Consider the following 22,439-nt stretch of genomic DNA (forward strand, 5'->3'; position numbering starts at 1 on the left):
AGGAAGACTATCCCCTCAAATCCATTGCTTGCCAAGGAGACTAATGGAAGTGAAGATTTAGAAGAAGGAGATGAATATGAGGACATCACTCTCATAACAAGAAAGTTTGGGAGATTTATGAAGAAAAAGAGGTAGAACTTCAAAAAGAAGCCATTTTCTAAGGATGAGCCAAGCAAAGAAAAAAAAAGATAAGGAGAAAGAGCTACCCACATACTATGAATGTAAGAAGTCAGGGCATTTGAAGATTGATTGTCCCTTGCTTAAGAAATCCTTAAAGAAGATGAAGAAAAAAGTAGTGATGGCCACATGGAGTAATAGTACGGATTCAAGTTCAGATGAGAAAACCTAAGAAGTGGTAAATCTACGCCTCATAGCATAAGAGGAAGAGATAACATTTGAAACTAGACTTAAGTTTACTTTCGATAAATTGCAAGAAGCTTTTTATGAATTAGTAGATGAATACAAAAAGCTTAATCTGAAAAATAAAGATCTTAAAACTTTGAATCATACTTTGATCAAAGAAAAGGAAAATTTCTTGAAAAAAAATAATCATTACTTAGAGAAAACCAAGAACTAAAGAAGGAAGTTGAAAAATACAAGTCCATTGCTGAAAAATTTACCTATAGTTCTAAAATATTGCAAATATTGGTATGTAATCAAAGAGCTATTTTTTGTAAAGCTAAACATGGATTTAATCCCCACAAGAAACAAAAGTATTGGTACTAGAATTAATTTTGATGAGAACAAAATATTTAAGTGTATATTTAATATAATGTGTTGTTCAAGTATTTGAAAAGAGGTTTCAAGAAGCTAGAGCCATATTTCAAAGAATCTCATATTTTCTATCTTAAAAATCTAAAGAAGCAAAGTTCAAAGAGGCCACACCATGAAAATTCAAATGAAAAAGGTCTAGAATTGATCCCTAAAAATTTTGAATCGACTCCAGCATGCTAGCATCAAATAGCATAGATCTTGAGTCAACTCTCTCAGAAAAGATAGAGAGTAGATTTTTTGAATCTCAAAGACAAATCAGAGATCTGGGGATAGCCTAGAAGTATGCTGTGATGTCACTTCTGATCACCATAGGATAGCTGATTAAATAGTTACAAAGATTCATCCCTCTTGGTGTGGCAGCAGCAACAGCATAAACTTCAACAGCGGTAGCAGTAGCAGATCCATCTAGTGCTTGCGGTCGATTCACACGTCAGCCATCACAGTGCGCACCTCTAATCCAACGACCACTTGTCTCCCAGCCATCCACCTCCACTTAGCCTATACCTAGACCACCCATCAGAACATTCACTAGACCTGATGTAGGATTTCCATCCTCTGTGATTGGTTTTTCTAACAGGATCAGGAGAAAGATGACAAAAAGGAGGAGAAAGATTAAAGAGATAAGTATAACAAGTAATAATTGAAATAATATCTGAATCAAGTGAAACTTATAACAAACAATTAATTGAATTAATAGCTGAATCAAGTGAAAATACAATGAATCTGGACTTAATGCTCTAAATTAGTGAAATGAAAAATATAATAAATCTAGACTTAATGCTCTAGTTGTTGACTCTAAGATTAATTTTGATGATTCCAAAATATTGAGTATAAATGATACTAATCATGTATTTCAAAAATATATGTAGATCTTTTCACATGTTCAAATTGAAAAAATATCCCATTGAAAAGATCTCTGCAAGTTGCAAACCAAAGTACTTCAGAAAATGAGTTTTTTCATGCTTGGCCAAGAGGAGTCAACTCCTAGTAAACAAGAGTCAACTCTGGCACATTAGAAGAAGGCTGGCATGCAGATGAGTTGACTCGAAGAAGATTTGAACCGACTCAATCTTAGAACATAGAGAATAGTTTTTCAGATCCTGTGGCCGAGTTGACTCATAGGCGACAAGAGTCAACTCCAAGAGAAAAGGAGTTGACTCCAAGCATAGGGACAGCATAACGGTTGGTTTTCAGCAACATCTTCAACAACTATTTTTCCACCCCAACGACTAGTTTAAGCTCTCCAATGGTCCAACCTTCCTCTCCAGCCATTATCAAGCCTATTAAAAGGTGGAGAATCAATTGAAAAGAAAAAAAGAGAGGATTTAAAAGAGAAATCATAATTTTTTGGAGGGTTTATTGAGTATCAAAAAGAAAGAAAAAAAGAGATGAACCAAGCTGAGAAATCAAAGGTCATTCAAGAGTAATCTTCACCAACATCTAGCACATTCTCTCAAGCTTCAAAGAAGAGAAAGTAAAGCTTCAATGAGCCAGTCTTTCAGCCTCTTCTCCGTGCATCAAAGAGTTCATCTTTTAGTTTTTTTTTGTGCTACAATTTAATATCTTATAATTTTGTTTTCTTTACAAATTTTTTTAGAGAAAAAAACTTAGGGTTAAGACCCATCCAAGCCTGAAATTGAATATTGTAGATTTTGGTTGGTGAGTCTGTAAAATCAATTAGATTGATTGTGAGTCTGAAAAACAATCGATGTAAGATTTTAGTAGGTTAGCCCGAAAAATCAACTAGATTGATAGTGAACCTGAAAAACTATCGATGTAAGATTTTGGTCGGTGATCTCAAAAAATTAATTGAATTTATTTCTGAGCCTGAAAAAATAAATACACTATAATTAGAGGGAATATAGTTGAATTTTCAAGGAGAGCTTGGGGAGTAGACATAGGTGCGGTTTGCACTAAACCACTATAAATCTTTATATATTTGTATTGTGCTTTTGCTTTTTGCTTTACTTATTTTCTTACTTATTTAGCTCAGCTTTAATTTCTTGCATAGCATATCGTATATCTTCATTCTGCTGCTTCTTGACTTATATTCATCACAACCACTTGAATTAATTTAACTAGAAGCATATATTTGTTTTAGAGCTTGTTGGTGTAGAATTCCATCGAGGTCGAAGAAGCTGGAGTCAAGGGGATCCAGCCACCGTCGGGACCTGCAAGAAAAGTCTAAACCGAAGTTGGAGGTACTCCGGCAAGACCCTTCGATGCTCAAGTCAGTACTCTGCTTCAATAGAAATGGAGCACTCGAATGAGAATTTAGCAGAGTTTAGAAATAGTGCTTAGAGCACAGAGGAGAACGTATCTGGGAGGTCTCTTTTATAGACGGGAGAGCGTAACCGATTGACAGCGATGTCCGTAACTGCCTGGTAGTGGGTCGTTTGGGACCACGTAGAGTCTGTTACAGAGAGTAGAGTGGTGTCCATTGTCGTGACTTATCGGAGAGTGGTGGGGCCACATGGAGTCTGTTACAGAGAGTGAAGTGGTGTCCATTGTTGTGACTTGCCAGAGAGTGGTGGGGCCATGTGGAGCTTGTTACAGAGAGTAGAGCGGTGTCTGTTGTCGCGACTTGCTGGAGAGTTCGGATCGGACGGCTGAAGCTCGGTTGGAATGTCTGATGGAGCGGAATAGCTCTCTACCTCAGTAATTTAAGAGAAGCTCAGATGTTTTCGAGGTTGCTGACGGGTTAACTATTGTTGGATGCCTTAGGCGTTGATGCTGCAGACGGAAGTCATCTGCTGTAGAAGCCCGGACAGAAACTTTCTATTGGAGAAGTCTGACAGGAGTCCGATTGCTAGAGAAGTCCATCTGAAATTTGTCCGATGTAGAAGCTTGTCTGAAGATTGTCCGCTGGAGAGGTCCGATTGCATAAGAAATCCGACAGAAGGTCGATCGATAGCAAAATTCGAAAGGCATTGTGAAAGTTCGTCCGCTGGAGGAGTCTGAAGGACACTGTGGAAGGTCGACCGTTAGAGGGGTCCGGAGAGAATTTGTCCATTGGAGGGATCTGATTGGCACTGTTGAAGTTCGGTTGGCACTATTGAAGGTTGATGGCTGGAGAGGTACGGAAGACATCAGAGACAGTCGGTCACTGTAAAAATCTGGCTACTGGAGTCCGTCCGTTGTAGAAGTTCGTCTAGAATCCATCTGCTATAGAAGTTCAGACGGAGTCCGGTTCTTATAGGAGTCCGGAAGGAGGCCGCTTATTGTAGAAGCTCGGATGGATACCGGTTGCTGTGGAAGTTCGGATGGAGACCGATTGCCATGGAAGCCCGGATGGAGACCGATTGCCGTGGAAGCCCGGATGGAGACTGCTTATTGTAGAAGGTCGGACGAAGTCTACTTACCGTAGAAACTCGGATGAAGTCCGCTTGCAATAGAAGTTCGGAGTAGAAATCCGCTTACTGTAGAAGCTCGGATGAAATTCGAAAGGCGGTCCACCACCGTAGAAACTTGGATGGAGTTTGGTTATTGTAGAAGTCCTGCTGCTGGACAAGCTCGGACATTGATGAAGTCCGAAAGAAGCTCGGAGTAAAGTCAATCGAGACAGGAGGAAGTCTAGAAGAGATTCGAAGAGTAGTCGATCACTGTAAAAAATTGACTGATAGCGAAGCCCAGAGAGCATTTGGAGCAGTCCGATACACAACTGAAGGAGCTCATTATTGGAGAAGTTCGGAGGGTACGGTAGGAGTTCGTCCGTTGGAGGAATCTGGAGGACATTGTGGAAGGTCGATTGCTAGAGGAGTCTGGATGGTACCGTGGAAGCTCAGACAGTCGGGGGAGTTCAGAAAGACACCGCACAAGGTCGGAAGCCGGAAGAGTCCTGAGAGGGTTGGCCCCTTACGAACTTCGGCTGGGGTTATTTTATACCCAACACCAGTCCCCTTACTTTCGAGTTTGGATTTCGAATGAAGGAAGTATAGAGAAATTTTCACAGCCGAAGTTGTCCTCCTTGATTTTCGTACTCAATTGTTTCCAAATATCATAGCGTTTGGCGCACCGGTGCTGGGGTCTTTTCAAATCGAGGCGATCTGAAAAGACTCAATTATTTCCAAATATCTTAGCGTTTGGCACGCCGGTGCTGGGGTCTTTTCAAATCGAGGCGATCTGAAAAGATTTTTTTGAAATTTTTGCTGGAGCGTCGCCCCAAGTACGGCACAATAATGATTCTATCAGTCGTCAGCCATCTGTCATGATGAGTGGGACATGCAGCGGTTGTAGGTTGGCCAAAAGAGATCTGCAATCATTATTGCGTCGGATCCTGAGGTCTATTTAAACCCATCGCCCTCCTTCAAGGGTTTCACCTTGTCTGAGATTTTTCTTCGATCTCCTCTTCTTCTCTGAGAGCTTCATCCTCCTCCAGCATCCCTCTCGGTCTTAGGCGCCCTTTAGGTCGACCTCCATCGCCTTTGTCGCCCTCCTGCACCTCTCGGACCAGCCTAGGTTAGTTCCGGAACCCTTCTTTTTCTTGCTATTCTTCCATTTTTTTTCCTTTGCATTTTGCCCGTTCGATTTCTTCGCGAGTGCCTTGTTTCTTATTTTTCTCAATTTTTTTGGAATTTTTTGGGATTCTCATTTGATCCAAAATATCCTCCAACACTTCCTCCTCTAGCAGTTCTAGAAGTTCGTCAGCTCCAGGCCCCCAAAATCCTAGTACTGTAGATGGACCTTGTTCGATCTTTGTACCATACATCATTCCCAGCTCTTTGACCTCGGACGAACTCTCGCTGATTAGGATTCAGTACAGGGTTCCTCCAGAGTACAAGCTTGAGCTTCCCGAACCAACTGACCGGGCTAGCACCCCTCCCCCTGGCCACTTTTGCTTATACCAGGAAGCCTTCCGCGTCGGGCTTCGACTTTCACTTTCACCTTTTGTTTTTGCTCTTTTTCGCTTTTTAAATATTTCTCTAGTTTCTGTAGTATCGAACTTCTTTAGGTTTTTGATAGGATTTCTTTCCCTCTGTCGTGTAGCTGAAGTCCGGCCAACTCTTTCCTTGTTTAGAAATTTTTATACCTTTAAGCGTCATCCTTCGACAAAAGACTGGTGGTACTTCTCCCCCCAGTTCGATAGAAAAGGGTTGCTGAAAGGTGCCCCCTCTTCTATCCACAATTGGAAGGAGAGGTACTTCTATGTTCGATGCTCGACCCTGATGCTGGGGTTGCCCCCCTGGGGCTCCCTGAGAGACTTCGTCCGTCGGGCTTCTAGTCTGGGAAAGGATGACCTTGAAGCCTTCAATAAACTTAAGACTTATCCAGCTCTTCTTCTCTCCGACCTTCTGAAGGAGCAACTTTTATTCAATGTCGGCCTGAGCCCTCCCAACCCTGCTGGTATTTTTTTTTTCTTTCTCAAGTCATTCGCTGCTTCCTCTTTTCTCTTATTCTATTTCTAAGCTGCGTCGATCTTTTTTCATTGCAGATATGGATGCAGACGTAGCTCGGATACTGGTCGAGGGTCTCAAGGCCCATAAGAGAAAAGGCACTGTAACTTCTGGGTCGGTGAAGAAGGCGAGGGTAGAGAAGACAAGCTCGGTCGTGCTTGCCCAGGCGGCCATTGTCGTTGATGCCCCCTCCGGCGTCAAACCCGCAGTCCCCCGAGCTTCTTCAAGAAGCCCTCCGACCGAGGTTCCCGCTCCAGAGTCTCGTCCCGAGGAGGCATCGGAGGTCGAAAGGATGAGAAGGAAGAAGACAGTGGCCCGCAAGATCCGCAGCAGCAGGGCTACCATCGAGGGGTCCAACGGCTCCGAAGAGGATCCGGGGGAGAATCCCTTCAACAACAGGGATTTAATAAAAAGGTTGGTCGATGGGTGCGTTTTGCCCGAGATCGTCCACAGGATCGTCCATGTCGATCCTGAACAGCGGGTTTGGGACTCTCTGGGGTCCTTTCTTGAGGTAGGCCGATTTACTTTTTTCTTCCTTTCGCTTTTTCACTTAGTTCATTCCTTAGCTTTCATATTGATTTTCTGGCCACTCTTGCAGATTGGACACCAGCTCATCACCAACATCGAAGGTCGCCAGGCTGAGGCTGCCCAGGTGGAGGAATAATGCAAAGAAGAAAGCAGCTCAGGCGGAGAAAGGTCGCCAGGCTGAGGCTGCCCGTCTTAAGGAGAAGGTCACCGAAGTCGCGAGTCTCCAAGAGGCGCTTCAGAAGGAGGAACAAACTTTGGCAGATCTGAAGGCTACTTTGGAGGAGGAAAGAAGGAAGACAGAGGCCGAGGTCTCTAAGCTGAAGGAGCAGATCCCGACCCTAGTCTCGGAGGCAAGGGCCCAAGCAGTGGAAGACTTCAAAACCTCCTTCGAGATGAGGAATCTAAATATCAAGTTCGGCTAGGCCGCTTTTATCAAAGGCTTCGAGCTTTGCCAGGAGAAGGTGGTCGAAAAGTTTTTCGAACTCGATCTCAGCTTCCTGGATGAAGCATCCGATGATGAAGCCGAACCTTCCGAAGCTGCTGCCAGTCTCCCTCCAGTCGGGACCTCTTCAACTACCGCAGCTATCGTGACCGACCTTCCGGGGGCACTGAGCTCCTCCACTTCTACTCTAGAGGTCTAAGACCTCTAATTTTATACTTTTCCTTTGTTACAACTTTTTTTTCTCTTTCTCTTGTACTTAAGAATTATTCAATCAATGAAATCAGATTCCTCTTTACAGAGAGCTCCTTTTTCTTCTTCTACTTTTTTTTTTCTTTGCAATGATTTGCATTGTGATGCTCTTATTTTTCGACAACAGTGCCCTACCGAAGCTCTCCCCTACCACAGGGGATTCCTTTGAAGTCAATGATCCAAGATCTGAGAAGGAAAGTTCATCACCTAATGAAAAAATCAAAGGAGATGGACGACGAACTTCACAGGCTGAGGAAGAGCCATTCGGAAGCCACCATGGAGGTTACTCGCCATCGAAACCTCCACAAAAAAGACTTCATGGACTACAATCGGAAGAAGGCCAACTTCGTGAAGGAGCTTGAGGAACTCCAGAAACACGCCAGCGACCGATCTTGGACTCATGCCTCTAAGATCAGCTCCCTCGAGGTTGAGTTGGCGGCCGCACGGGAGAAGATCAGCCAACTGGAAGGGAGCTCGAGCTCATCCTGGCTTACAACTCAGGCCGACCATGGCTGGGACTGGTCGAAGAAATTCTCCGACCTCCAGAAATAGCTACAGGACACCGAGACGAATTACAACACTCACCGAGTCTGCTGGTGTGGGCAAATAGACAACTACAGAAGGAGGCTCAAGACGGCGATCGATGAGGTTGCTCGCCTTCAGAAGTAGTTGTCCAAAAGAGCCCAGGCCGTTTCGATTCAAGGCTCTGACAAGCTCCGATCCTTGATGGGGACCATGGAAGAACTGTCCGTAGCCTTTGGGAAGGAGAAGGCTGAACTGCAGCGATTGAAAATTCAGCTGGCCTATAAGCAGCAGGCGGTCAAAGATGCAGAAGCGAAGTCTGAAGTTCTGAGGAAGAGGCTTCGAGAATCAGAGGGCGAAAGTCGATGGTTCCACCAAATGTATCGGGAGATGCTGTTAAGAAAGAAGGAACTAGAAGAAGAAGTTGAGAACTTAAAGCAATCCTTGATAATGGCTGGAATCGAGAGTTCGAAGTCAGAAGAAGCCAAACTTCCTTAGAGCCTCTTTTATCTTTTGTTCCATGTATTCTTTTCTTTTCTTGTTGTTTTTTTTTGGCCTTCAAAGGCTTTTGTAATGCTCTCTTTACTAATGAAATGAAAAAAAATTTTCTCATTACCTTGTCTATTCTTGCTCTGAGTTATCGTTTACCGAGCTTCTCTTATCTTTTATCTTATTCGATGTCAACGTTGTTTGAAGGTTCCTAGTCATTGCCCCATTGATTCACCCTTTTTGTTCATGATCGAAGGTCTTTTCGAGGCCATTCGAATTTGATGCTCTCTCAGTGTTTGAGCTTGGGGCCTGAACTTCTCGTTACTTTGAGGAAGTCTATTTTCTCCTGCTAGTGTTGGGTTTCCCCTTTGAGACTGAGGATTTTTGACAAGAGTTTTCCTTCTCGTTGAGACGAGGTCCCTTGTGTCTTAGATGTAGTTTATTTTTCTCTTATCTCTGGTGTAGCTCGTCGCTTTTCCTTTTTCTCTCCCCTTTTTTTTTATGTTTGGACGAAGGTTTTTCCTCTACTCCTAACGGGGTTGTATGGGTGTAGAGGAGTCGTTGATGAGGCTTTTCCCCTCATCCGGTCTTAAATGATCAGGTTTTCATTTGTGTCAGGATAAGGTTCTCCTCCTGTTCCCGACACAGTCAATTTCAGCTCATGTTAGGATGAGATTTTTCTCCTATTTTTAACATGGCTGTGGGAGCACATAAGGGCCATTGCGAGGGCCTCTCCCCCCATCCGATCTCTTAATAACCGAATCTTCGACTTTGCTCATGTTAGGATAAGGTTCTCCTCTTGTTCCTAACATGGCTGTGGGGGCACATAAGAGCCGTTGCGAGGGTCTCTCCCCCCATCTGATCTCTTAATAATCAGATCTTCGACTTTGCTCATGTTAGGATGAGGTTCTCTTCCTGTTCTTGACATGCTTAGTTTCGATTGTCTGAAGAAGCTACTCCCTGTCATTATAAGCTCATGCCAAAAAAAAAGATATGTGAATATGAAACTTTTATTTAAGACAAAGTTATCGATAATACATTCGTAAATTTTTCAAATTTCATGGTCGCAAAAGGTCTGCCCCTTCGAGCTCTTTTAGATAGTATGTTCCAGACCGGACTACCTCCCGGACTTCATACGGGCCTTCCCAGTTTTGGGCAAGTTTTCTTTGGTTCTGAGGTTGTGAAACAGTGGCTCGCCGAAGTACTAGGTCCCCCGCTCTGAAGGCTTTGCTCTTGATCTGGGAGTTGTAGTAATGGATTACTTTCTGCTTGTAGGCTGCGATCCGAACTTGAGTTATCTTCCACTTTTCTTCTAACAAGTCGAGGTTGGCCTTGAGATCCTGTGAGTTGCGCTGCTCGTCGAATGCCACAACTCGTACCGATGGAAGTTTGAGTTCAATTGGGATAACGGCTTCTGTTTCGAAGGCTAAGGCAAAGGGGGTCCCCCCATGGGCAATCTTTGGATAGTTCGATATGTCAATAACACATGATAAAGCTCGTCTGTCCAAGTTCTCTTTGCTTTTTCAAGTCTCATCTTGATTCCTTGCAACAGAGTCCTATTAGTCACCTCGGCTTCGCCGTTTGCCTACGGATGGGCTACTGACGTGAAGTTATGGGAGATGTTTAAGTCCTCACAAAATTTAGCAAACTTTGCTCCAGCAAATTATCGCCCATTATCAGTAATGAGAGTTCTGGATAAGCCGAACCTACAAACGATTGACTTCCAAACGAAGTCCTGCACTTTAGCTTCTGTGATTTTTGCCAAAGGTTCAGCTTCGACTCACTTGATGAAGTAGTCAATTACTACCAGGAGGAACTTTCGCTGCCCGAACGTCATGAGAAAAGGTCCAAGGATATCCATCCTCCATTGTGCAAACGGCCATGGGGCACTCAAGGGTGCAAGTTTGGAGGCAGACTGTCTTTGGATATTCGCATATCTCTGACACCGATCACACTTTCTGACATATTCAATGGAGTCGTAGTACATTGTAGGCTAGTAATAACCTTGTCAGACTCCTTCATGTACCTCCCACAAGGCAAAGTCGGCTTCAGAAGGCCGGAGATATTTCAAGAGGGGCAAAGAGTACGACCTCTTATACAGTTTGCCCTCATAAAGGATATATCGGGAGGCCTGGTTTCTAAGCTTTCGAGCTTCTTTTGCATCATGAGGAAGAACCCCATCTTTGAGGTACGCAACCAGTGGGTCAATCCAGCTGGATTCATGGCTGATCTCCATTACAAGCTACGGTTCTTCCATACTTGGACATTTCAGAACTTCGAAGAGGACTTCCTTGGGTAGTTCAGCCGGAGCTAGTGTAGCCAACTTGGAGAGAAGATCGGCCCTGATATTTTCTGCTCTTGGAATTTGCTTGATGTCAAAGCTGCCAAAGGAAGGGATGATCTCTTTTACCTTTTCGAGATACTTGGCCATACTGTCCTCCCGAGCTTCATAATTTTTGCTGACTTATCCCACCACCAATTGGGAGTCACTGTAGACTTGGAGCCGATCTACTTCTAGTTCTTTGGCGATCTTCAGTCCTACAATCAGAGCTTCATATTCTGCTCCGTTATTTATCGTAGAGAATTCGAAGCACAGCGTGTACTCCATGATAATTCCTTTTGGATTGATCAAGATCAGGCCCGCACCCATGCCTGACATGTTGGAGGAACCGTCCACATAGAGGGCCCAAAAACCATCAGGGAGATCTGTTCTTTCCTCAGGAGAGTTCGGTTGGAGCCTGGAGTTGTCAGCTTCACCTTGTTCGAGTTCGGCTTCTTCTGGGATAGTGCATTTCACTATGAAGTCTGCTAATATCTGGGCTTTTATCATCGACCGAGGTCGATAGTTGATGTCAAATTTCGTGAGCTCAACTGCCCATTTCGCTATCCTTCCAGAAGCATCCGCTCGATGCATAACTGCCTTGATCGGCTGGTCGGTGAGCAGTGTTATGGTGTGCCCTTAAAAGTAAGGTCAGAGCCTTCGGGCTGCAATCAACAAGGCGTAAGTTAGTTTCTTTAACTTAGTGTACCTGATTTCGACATCCCTCAATACTCAACTTATGTAGTAGATCGGCCGTTGAATTTTTGCTTCTTCCTTAACCAGAACTGCTGCGAGAGCCACAAGGGAGACCGCCAAGTACAAGAACAACTCCTTTTCAGGTTCGGGCTTTGCCAATAGCAGAGGTGAGTCGAGGTAGTTCTTCAATTTTTCAAACGCTAGCTGACATTCAGTGGTCTAACAGAAGTTCTTCAGCTACTTGAGAGTCTGAAAGAAAGGTAGGCACCGTTCGGCTGACCTTGAGACGAAGCGATTCAGAGCTGCTACTCTCCCAGTAAGGTGCTGAACTTCCTTTATCGACTTCGGAGCGGTCATTTCCTGGATGGCACGAATCTTTTTCGGATTTGCTTCGATCCCGCACTCCGATACCATAAAGCCCAAGAATTTCCCTGAGGTTACTTTAAAAGTGCACTTGGCTGGGTTCAGCTTCATCTTATATTTTTGAAGGGCGCTGAAGGTCTCCTCAAGGTCGGTGACGTGGTTCATTGAGGATTTACTTTTTACGAGCATGTCATCCACGTAGACCTCCATGTTGCGGCCGATCTGCTCTCTGAAGATCTTGTTCACCAACCGTTGATAGGTCGTCCCTGCATTTTTTAGGCCAAAAGGCATGATCCTGTAACAGTAAAGACCATGGTTAGTAATAAAAATAGTCTTTTCTTCATCCTCTGGTGTCATCCTGATTTGGTTGTAGCCAGAGAATGCATCCATGAAAGTGAGAAGCTCGTGGCCCGAGGTTGCATCCACTAATTGATCAATTCTGGGCAGAGGGTAACTATCCTTCGGGCAGACTTTGTTCAGCTTTTTGAAGTCTAGACACATCCTCCACTTGTCGTTCGCCTTCTTGACTAGAACCACATTGGAGACCCAGTTCGGATAGTTGACTTCTCTGATGAACCCTACTTTCAGGAGTTTATCAACTTTCTCAGCAATTGCCTTCTACCTTTTCGATGCATGACCTTGGATTTTTTTCTTCATCGGCCAATGTTTGGGATCAACAGCTAAACGGTGTTCCATGACTTCCACATCAATCCCCGACATGTCCGTCGGAATTCAAGCAAAAATATCCGCATTCTTTTATAGAAAATTGATGAGCTGTGTCCGTACCTCTTCTCCCAGGCTGGAGCCGATCTTCACCATATGCTCTTCATCCCCATCGTTCAAAGGAATTGAGACAAGATCTTCAATTGGCTCACCCCATTCTTCAGCAAGGTCGTCATGGGTGTCTAATCCATCAACCGGACAGGGGTCAGACTGACCATTTCTTTGTAAGGCTATGTTATAGCAGTGTCTTGCCAAGACTTGATCTCCTCTGACCTCTCCGACCCCTTAGCTTGTAGAAAATTTTAATTTCAAATGATAGGTCGATACCACAGCTCACAGGGCATTGAGGTCAGGTCAGTCGAGTATTGCATTGTAGGCAGACGGCGTCCTTACCACCAGAAAATCCACTTGCGCTCTAGATTATTTCGGGCACCATCCTACAACTATGGTCAAAGTTATTACTCCTTCCACTGGCACAGCATCGCTAGTGAACCCTACCAATGGAGAGCTTATCGGCCCTAATCGATCATCCGGAATGGATATTTTTAAGAATACATCGTAATACAAAATATCGACCGAGCTTTCACTATCAACAAGAATACGGTGTACATCATAGTCAGCAATATTTAAAGAAACTACAACCGCATCATTATGGAAGAATTGAATCTCCTGAGCATCTTCTTCAGTAAAGGTTATAGATTCTTCAGTCCTCTGTCGCTTGGGCGGTCCGACCGATCCACTGGCTGCTCCCCACCAAGGTCCTCCAGAGATGGTGTTGATGATCCTGATTGGAGGTCGATCTTTAGGCTGTTCTTCCCTCCTTGGTGGCTCTGGTTGTGGTAGGGCCCTCAGCCGATCTTCCCTACCTTCAGGCTAACGTCGGATGAATCTGTTGAACCGACCTTATCTGATGAGCTCCTCGATCTCATCTCAGAGCTGAATACACTCCTCTGTGTCGTGGCCATGGTCATGATGATAGAGGCAGAACTTGTTAGGGTTGCTCTTCTCGGGGTGTGTGTGCATCTTTTTTGACCTTGGCAACTACTCCCTGATCTCCATCAGTACTTGAGTTTTTGGAGCATTGAGAGGGGCGTAGCTGTAGATCTTTCTGAGGGAGAGCTCCGTCGAACTCTGCAGTCTGGGCTTCTCTACCTACGAGCTCGGAGGGGAGTTCGGACATGCTTGTATCTGTGGGGAGTTTGAGAACGTGGCCGAGCTTCACTCGACCTTTTTTTTGATGTAGGCTTGCTGGAGTCATCCACCTGTCACTCCTTCGTGGCCTCCTCATCCTTCAGCTTGAAGGCTTCTTCTGCTCGGGCATATCCTTCAGCCCGAGCCAGTAAATCAGCGAAGTCCTTGGGATACTTCTTTTTCAGAGAAAATGGAAGGTCATTCTTTTGAAGACCGCTCTTCAGGGCAGCCATTGCAACGGATTGGTCCAAGTTCCGGACCTCCAATGCGGCGGTGTTAAAATGGTTGACATAAGTTCGGATGGATTCTCCCTCCTTTTGCTTGATGTTGATGAGGGACTCTAAACCTCTCCGGAGATGTCGGCTGCTGACAAAATGAGCTGCAAACTGGTGGCTCATTTGATCAAAGGAGAAGATAGTACCTAACTTCAGTGTCGAGTACCAATTTCTTGCTGCTTCCTTCAAGGTAGATGGGAAAGCTCGGCACAGGATGGCGTCTGGTGCGCCATGGAGCAGCATCATTGTCCGGAATGCCTCCAGGTGATCAACTGGATCCGAGATCCCATCGTAGCTCTCAAATTGGGGGAGCTTGAAGATCGATGGGATTGGTTCCTACATAATCATTTGAGAAAAAGGAGGGTCAGTACAGATATCCTCGCTGTAAGTAGAGGGAGTATGGCGGAGCTCTTCGATCCATCGGTTCATCTCTTGGAACCTTTAATCTAAGAGATCCTCTCGATCGCGAATCTCGATGGTCTTCCGACAGAATGGAGGTAAGGACCCTCCGAGGGTGGAATCGTGATCAGATAGAGGATTCTCCGCCTTCTGCTTTCCCTTTCTAGGGGATACAGGGTGACTGGCCCAAGTGGGCTGCCCAATCATCGGATTCTAAAACTCCAGTGATGCTCTTTCCAGCCGCACAGATGCCTGCGGCTATGGCTGCTGCTGCTGATGCATGGCCTGCACTGCTTCGGTGAGGCCCCTGACCTGCTGGACCAGCAGGTTAAACTGCTCCATGCCGACTATTGTTGTCGGAGGAGGAAGAGCTTGAAAAACTGGAGAAGAGGTTGGAGCTGACGGATCTTGCTGAGATCTGGCCATGGAGGCCGTAGATTACCTGGTGGATGCCTTTCGAGGATGCATCAGGTTGGGATCTGACCAGAGAAGAAGAAGAAGATATCGAAGAAGATGACCGGAGACAGTCTCATTGAGTACTCCTTTAAGGACAAGGGTCCTGCGAAGACACAGGCCGCCCTCCTTCTAGTGTCAATTTTGTTGGTGCAGAATTCCACCGAGACTGAAGAAGCTGGAGTCGAGGAGATCACGGCCGCCATCGGGACCTGCAAGAAAAGTCTAAACTGGAGTTGGGGGTGCTCCTGCAATACCCTCCAACGCTCAAGTCAGTACTTTGCTTCAAAAGAAATGGAGCACTCGAATGAAAATTTAGCAGAGTTTAGAGTTCTTAGAGCTTAGAGAAGAATGTATCTGGGGGGTCTCTTTTATAGACGGGAGAGCATAACCGATTGACAGCGACGTCCGGTAGTGGACCGTTCGAGACCACATGGAGTCTGTTACAAAGAGTGGAGTGGTGTCCATTGTCGCGACTTGCCAGAGAGTGGTGGAGCCACATGGAGTCTGTTACAGAGAGTGGAGTGATGTCTGTTGTCGCGACTTGTCGGAGAGTGGTGGGGCCACGTAGAGCTTGTTACAGAGAGTGGAGTGGTGTTCGTTGTCGCGACTTGCCGGAGAGTTCGGGTCGGATGGCTGAAGCTCGGTTGGGACGTCTGGTGGAGCGGAATAGCTCTCTGCCTCAGCAATTTAAGAGAAGCTCGGATGTTTTTGAGGTTACTGACGGGTTAACTGTTGTTGGGTGCCTTAGGTGTTGATGCTACAGACGGAAGTCATCTGCTATAGAAGCCCGAACGAAATTTTTTTGTTGAAAAAGTCCGACAGGAGTCCGATTGCTAGAGAAGTCCGTCAGAAATTTGATCGATGTAGAAGCTTGTTTGAAGATTGTCCGCTGGAGAGATCCGGTTGCATGAGGAATCCGGCAAAAGGTCGATCGATAGCAGAATTCGAAAGGCATTGTGGAAGTTCGTCCGCTGGAGGAGTCTGGAGGACACTGTGGAAGGTCGACTGCTAGAGGGATCCGGAGGAAATTTATCTGTTGGAGGGGTCTGGTTGGCACTGTTGAAGTTCGGTTGGTGCTGTTGAAGGTTGATGGCTGGAGAGGTACGGAAGACATCAGAGATAGTCAGTCACTATAGAAATCTGACTGCTGGAGTCCGTCCGTTGTAGAAGTTCGTCTAGAATCCATCCGCTGTAGAAGTTCGGACGGAGTCCGGTTCTTGTAGGAGTTCGGAAGGAGGCCCCTTACTGTAGAAGCTCGGATGGAGACCGATTGCTGTGGAAGCTCGGATGGAGATCGATTGCCGTGGAAGCCCGGATGGAGATCGATTGCTGTGGAAGCCTGGATGGAGACCGTTTATTGTAGAAGGTCAGACGAAGTCCACTTATCGTAGAAACTTGGATGAAGTTTGCTTGCAATAGAAGTTCGGAGTAGAAATCCGCTTACTGTAGAAGCTCGAATGAAATTCGAAAGGCGGTCGACCATCGTAGAAATTTGGATGGAGTCTGATTATTGTAGAAGTCCTGCTGCTAGAGAAGTCCGAATATTGACGAAGTCCGGAAGAAGCTCGGAGTAAAGTCGATCGAGATAGGAGAAAGTCTAGAAGAAATTCGAAGAGTAGTCGATCACTGTAGAAAATTGACTGATAGTGAAGCCCTGAGAGTATTTGGAGCAGTCCGATAGACGACTGAAGGAGCTCATTATTGGAGAAGTCCAGAGGGTACGGTAGGAGTTCGTCCGTTGGAGGAATCCGGAGGACACTGTGGAAGGTCGACTGCTGGAGGAGTCCGGATGGTACCGTGGAAGCTCGGACGGTCAGAAGAGTTCAGAAAGATGCCGCACAAGGTCAGAAGCTGGAAGAGTCCTGGGAGGGTTAGCCCCTTACAAACTTCGACTGGGGTTATTTTATACCCAACAGAGCTTAATTTGATAAAATTTTAAAAAGAACCGAATTCACCTCCCTCTTGAGTTGCTACTTCTGGAAAGCACTAGTATCAATGAATCTGGACTTAATGCTCTGAATTAATAATAAGACTCTTGAAAGTGACAATCAAATGAACTTAATGCTCCAATATCAATGAATCTGGACTTAATCCACTGAATTAATAATAAGTCTCCTAAAAATGACAATCAAATGGACTTAATGCTCTAATATCAATTGTAAGACCATAGTCCCTAATCAATTTTCCAAAAATTTTAAATCTTCAAATGACAAGAAAAATTGATCTCCATATTAAGTCATATGATAAGCAATAATTGATGATATACATACTCTTTTAGATTATTTTTGGCACATATTTTTCACTATATTATTTTCTGGACCTAAAATTGATTTAAATGAGAACAAAATATTTGTGTGTATATTTGATGCTAATGTATTGTTTAAGTAATTGAAAAGAGATTTCAGGAAGCTAAAGCTATGTTTCAAAAAATCCCATATTTTTCATCTTGAAAATTTAAAGAAGCAAGGTTCAAGAAAGCTACACCATGACAATTCAAGCAAAGAAGGTATAGAGTCGATCCCTGAAGATTTTGAGTCCACTCCACCACGCTAACATCAGATTACATAGGCCTTGAGTTAACTCTAGAAAAATTTGATTCAAATCTCTTACAAAAGATAGAGAGCATATTTTCTAAAACCAGTCCTCGAGTTAATCCCTGAAGACTTTGAGTCAACTTGAAGATAGCTCGAGTCGAGTCCATTATGACTGACAGTTCCAATGGCTAGTTTTTCAAAAGCTGTGATTTTACACAGAACACCTTCAAGAGCTAGTTCTCAACTCTTAATACCTAAAAATCTATTTTTGGATATTCTAACAAGGATATATAGGTGCCAAAACCTTTATTGGAGCAAGAGAATAAGAGAGAAGTTCAATGAACACCAAAAGAAAGAAAAAGAAAAGCCAAAATTTAGATTAAGCATTTAGTGAGTGTTCAAAAAGAAAAGTTAAATTCCAACCACCTATTTATAAAGCAATCAAGTAATTTTCAAAAGAAAGAAAGGCACATTGATTGCAAAGCTTTTCATCTCTTCAACTTGGGCTGCATCGATATTTTTATTTACTCATTAAGGAGCTTTTAGTTTGTGCTGTATATTGTATTCAATTTTTTGCTATTATAAGTTTCAATTGGGATTGAAAGTTGGGGGATAGGCTCATCCAAGCTTTGAATTAGATTGCGTACAAGCCTAAAAATGGCTAAGGAAAAGGCTTTGGTTGGTATGCCCAAGAAAAACTAATTAGATTTAATTGTGATCCTAGCAAAATATTAGATTGTAATCTTGGTGCTTATAGTTGAAATTTTTAGAAAGTTACTTGGAGAGTGGATATAGGTGTTGAGCTTGACACTGAACTACTATAAAATTTTGTCTTTGTGTATAATTTTGCTTGCTTCTACTTTTCTCTATTTACTTCTGCATATTTATTCATTTTACTTATTACTTCCACTACACCTTCATATAACTCATTTTAATTAAGCACATGTCTACTTTTAAGCTTTAAAAAATTTTAAAAAATCTAATTCACCCTCCCCTTGTCTTGAGTTGTCTCACTGGGCAATAAAAAATTTTTGAAATTTTTTTTTATTAAATCTTCATCAAATATATCTTCCAATCTTACATGTTATTATTATGGTAAGTTTGGACATAAAGTATATCTATGTGACTTTAAAAAATTAAGTAACAATAAAGTTAAAAGGATTTGGCTTCCAAAAGAAACTATTGTAACTAGCCTAAAGAATCCAAAGAAGCTTGGATACCTAAAATTATAATTTAGTCTCTTTTTGTAAGTGTATCTTGCAACCAAAAGAGAAAAAAAGAGATGGTATATTGATAGTGGCTGCTCAAGACATATGATGGATGATAACAGACGATTTGTCACCCTCGAAGCAAAGAAAGGATGAGTGGTGATCTTTGACGATAATGACAAAGGATGCATCATCAGAATTAATAATATTTGTATCACTCCTTCTATCTATATTGAAAATATTTTACTTACATATAGATTGGAACATAATTTGCTAAGTATTAGTCAATTATATAATAAAGATTTTAAAGTTACTTTTAAATCTTTGATGTGCATTATTTCTAGTCCCAATGACAATGGTATTGTGCTCATTGGATATAGGCATGGCAATATCACCTAATTGATCTAGATAATCTTTCATAAAGAATGGTCAATGTCTAGCTATAATGGATGTCAAAGTTAGTGAAACTACTTGGTTATGGCATCATACATTAGATCATACAAGCATGGATTTGATTTCAAGACTTATTAAAAAGGATCATGTCAAAGGTTTATCCAAAATAAATTTTGAAAAGTATAAGATATGTGATACATGTCAAATTAGAAAATAAACTGAAAAATTTTTTAAATCAAAAATATTGTTTCAACTTCTAGACCTTTAGAATTGGTTCACATGAACTTATTTGGATATATTAGGATCATAAGCCTAGGAGGAGAAAGTTATAGACTTGCAAATGTTGATGATTTCTCTCAATTTATTTAGATTTTATTTTTGACTCAAAAAGATAAAATTTTTTCTATATTTTCAAAGTTTTATTGAAAAATTTCAAATGAAAAGGACTCAACTATAATTTATATAAGAAGTGATTATGGAATCACATTTGAAAATCAATAATTTAAAATTTTTTATAATAAAAAAAGAATTCATAATAATTTTTTAGTACCTAGAATATCTCAATAAAATGAGATTGCAGAAAAAAATAGAATTTTAGAAGAAATGACCCATATCATACCATGTGAAAGCAATCTTTCAAGATATTTTTTGGATGGAAGCAATTAACACAGTCTGTTATATTTTGAATTATGCTTTGATCCAACCAATTTTAAAGAAAACTCCATATGAGCTTAAAAAAGGAAGAAAATCTATTATCAACTAGTTTCATATTTTTAGTTGCTAATGCTTTGATTTGAATAATGAAAAATATAAAATTAACACATTTGATATTAAGTTGGATGAGGAATCATTTTTGGGATATTCTTCATCTAGTAAGACATATAAGATCTTCAATAAGAGAATTTTAATTTTTAAAGAATCTATTCATATTGTATTTGATAAAATTAATAACTTATCTTCAAGAAAGGATGATATTGTTGATGATGATAAGGAGGCTGAAAAATCTAATGCACAAAATGATGTAAAGATGATAAGGAGGCTGAAAAAAGAATCATAAGGATGCTCAAGGACATCATGAAAACCTATCTAAGGAGTAGACGTATATTTATAGACATCCAAAAGATCTTATCATTGGTGATCCATCACAAGAGATAGGAATCCGATTATCTTTAAGAAATATCAATAATCATTTGGTCTTGGTATCTTAAATAGAATCTACATCTATTGAAAAAGCTGAAAATGACTCATATTGGATTAATGCAATGCAATAGTAATTAAATCAATTTGAAAAAAATAAAGTTTAGATCTTAGTGAGTCAACCTTTATATCATCCTATACTTAGAACTAAATAGGTATATAGAAATAAATTAGATTAAAATAGAGTAGTTGTATGAAATAAAGTTAGATGAGTTGTTAAGGGTTATAATCAAGAAGAAAAAATTGATTTTGATAAAATTTTTATTCCTATTGCTAGATTAGAAGCTATTAAATTATTGCTTGTACTCAAAATTTATCAAATAGATATTAAAAATATATTTTTGAATAGATATATTACTGAACAGGTATATGTTGAATAACCTTTTGATTTTGAAAATCATATATTTTTAAATCATATTTTAAATTAAATAAAATATTGTATGGATCGAAATAAGTACCTTGTGCATGGTATAAAAGATTAAGTAAATTTTTACTTGAAAATAAATTTACTAGACAAAATATAGATACTACAGTATTTTTGAAGAAAAAGAATGATGATTTATTAGTAGTGCAAATCTATGCAGGTAACATTATATTTGATGGTACTAATGAACTCTTTGTCAGGAGTTTGCTTCTATGTCGATGATATTATATTCGGTGCTATTAATGATTCTTTTTGTCAAGAGTTTACTAAATTAATATAGAAGAAGTTTGAGATGAGTATGATGGGAGAACTAAATTTTTTCTTCGAACTCTAAATCAAACAAACTAAAAAAGGAATCTTCATCAAGCAAACCAAGTATACAAAAAAAATATTCAAAAAATTTGACATGGAGAATAGCAAGCCGATTGGAACATCCATGACTCCCTTATATAAGCTTGACAAAAATAAAAATGGTAAGAGTATCAATATTAAACTTTATTGAGGTATAATTAGATCTTTACTTTATCTTATGGTAAGAAGATCTGATATAATGTTTAGTATATGTATGTGTACAAGATTGTTGGAGCACGATCCCGGCTCCTCCCACGGACCTTGGGTGCAGCAGAACCAGCAACGAATAGATCTTGAGACTTCTGGATACGATCCAAGGCCCTTGACGAAATCAGCCTAGTTGTTATCTTCTTCGTCAGCCTTTCGTTCCAGATGAAGAATGCCTTTGAAACCACCTCTAAAAAATCCAAGATCTGGTATCCAACTAGATCAAACCTGGACTAAGGTCTTTCAATTCATAGATCTTAAATCGGGATATTCTAGATGAGAAAGAAGATAGATGGAGACAGACCTCTTAGATCTGTCCTGTTGCAGCCTTTTTGTAGATCTGTTGATGGAGATCTCACCCGCGCCTCAAACGACCTCAGATCAACTCCAAATCTGAGATGGACTTGTACCAACCTCTTCTCAAGAGATTTCAGGTCCTCGACCTAGTGTTTGGGCACCTGCAAGAGGGGGAGAACAGATCTGGTAGGCGGCTACAAGGGGGAAGGGGCTAGCGCCTCCCTTCCTTTCTTTCCTTTTATGGACTGGCGGCAAGAAACCCTAGGGTTTCTTGCTCCTGGTGCATGGAAGATTGCTGGAGAGAGAGGGAAAAGAGAGAGAGAGACTTGGGAGAAAGAGTTCTTCTATTACTTGGCTCGATCAAAACTATACAAGTACATGTATATATAAACACCGGGTCAAGTGACCCAAACCCAAAACTTCCTTGACCAACTCTATGGGAGATTAGGTTAATCCAAGCCCATGTACACCCATGACTTGACCTAATCTCACCTATCCTGGGCCCAGACCTGGCCCATAAAGAGTTGGTCCCTTGAGGCCCACATAACCTAGACCTCAAGAACCCGAAAGGCCCACAGCCTTTCAACCTAGGGCCCAACTAGCCCTAGAGTCTCCATGAAGCCCTCATGAATGATAGACCTTGGCCTTAGCCTTGGTCCCCTGGGCCTTGGGCACACCACCTGAATCATAACAAAGATATCAATCCAATCCTAAAAAATCTCATTTATTTACTGTTAAAAAAATATTTAGATACTTAATTGATATGTTTAACATTAGTTTATGGTATTCTAGATATTCTTCTATTGATTTAATTGAATATTCTAATGCTAATTTTACTAGCTATAAATTTGATAGAAAAGTACTAGGAAAACCTATCAATTTCTATGAATTAACTTAATCTATTGGTTGTTTAGTAAGAAAATAAATTTAGTAGCATTACCTACAACGGAGGCTGAATATATTACAGTTGGAAGTTATTATGCTTAAGTCTTGTGGATTAAACAACAA

This window comes from Elaeis guineensis, chromosome 1 (genome assembly GCF_000442705.2).
Source record: "Elaeis guineensis isolate ETL-2024a chromosome 1, EG11, whole genome shotgun sequence".
NCBI classification, from domain to species: domain Eukaryota; kingdom Viridiplantae; phylum Streptophyta; class Magnoliopsida; order Arecales; family Arecaceae; genus Elaeis; species Elaeis guineensis.